The sequence below is a fragment of the Brachycentrus maculatus genome, unplaced genomic scaffold (assembly GCF_059751285.1).
Source record: "Brachycentrus maculatus isolate JH-2025_06_01 unplaced genomic scaffold, ASM5975128v1 h1tg002379l, whole genome shotgun sequence".
NCBI classification, from domain to species: domain Eukaryota; kingdom Metazoa; phylum Arthropoda; class Insecta; order Trichoptera; family Brachycentridae; genus Brachycentrus; species Brachycentrus maculatus.
Genome location: NW_028282864.1, coordinates 11,090 through 12,326, shown reverse-complemented (window position 1 = coordinate 12,326; position 1,237 = coordinate 11,090). Strand labels below are relative to the sequence as shown.

Genomic DNA, 1,237 nt, shown 5'->3' with positions numbered 1-1,237 from the left:
ATCGACCAAGTGACTTTTCCTTCAAGAAGAATGTCACTATAAATACCGATTCATTGTACTGTTGACTCGGATTCGATGATATGTTCGTAACTCTATTGTAACATAATGTTTCATGCTTAAACTGATTAATAATGGCATGATGATATATAGATAGTATTAGCATATGCGGCGGCAAGCTCAGTGTGGCCAACCGAGGAGAGGAGAGGAACGAACAAAAAACAAAACAATGTAATCAAAAAAATGCTAATTCTTCTTGCTCTCTGAGAATCCAGTTGTCTAGATTGTCCATATAAAGTGGAATGCCTAGGTTTTCACTTTGGGAGACTATAGAGTCCAATCCGTCGGTCTATTTGTGATCTAAATGTTTGAAGGCAGTTTTGGGCATTTTTGTGTTCAGCATTTACTCCATTTACATTAGACATTTGAGCTCAGAGATCTTCTGCTACTGCTGGGTGATGGCTTGCTTCATTTCTATAAGGTGAGTTTGGGGGGAAGATCGGGGCTCGCCAATGATCTATTCCAAATGCCTCGGGGCTAATTTGTCAGACTTGCTGAGTCCATCGCGGATCGAAATTGGGAGGAAGGGCAGTTCATGCAGAAAAGGGTTTTGAATTTCGATAACTTGGTGTTTCTTGACTGTTCTCTTGGGCTGCTTTCTGATCTTAGCCATGAAGGATTCCTATTTAATTTTATTAAGCATGCAAATCGGAGATGCAAACTGCTGCAATTAGATCAACGAGCAATTTAATCTATGAGCAATGATATATATATAAAAAGGACATACCGAGAATTGAACTCGGATTATTGGATTCAAAGTCCAATGTGCTAACCATTACACCATACGTCCTGAGGTATTGTTCTCGATTATTACCACTACTAAAGTCACTTTTAATATCCTTCTCCATCTCTATTGGCAGGCATTTATTGATTGATGCGAAAATACTGAAACTGCAACATCTATTTATCTTAATTATAAAAAATCATCACTTGACGGCATAGAACGAAACAGGCTTCTCACTCTTTTTAGGCATTTCTCTCCGGCGGGGGGATTGATCTATATTCTTCTTTACGATATTCTTTAGTGACTTCTATTTGCCTGCGTTCGTATTGCTCGAACGAATGCCCTCTTTCTCCGAATTAATTCGATTGATCTTATCCTTATCTTTATCCTTATCTTTATCCTTATCCTTATCCTTATTGTTTGTTTTGTTCCAGGCGCTGGCAGGTCTTTGCTTAA

General features: G+C 38.6%; 1 non-coding gene across 1 annotated transcript; it reads right to left on the bottom strand.

The window, feature by feature from the left end:
- Window positions 1-775: 775 nt before the first annotated feature.
- TRNAQ-UUG (transfer RNA glutamine (anticodon UUG)) lies at window positions 776-847 on the bottom strand. The gene has a single exon. It is a non-coding gene; the product is annotated as a tRNA-Gln (tRNA).
- Window positions 848-1,237: the final 390 nt, after the last annotated feature.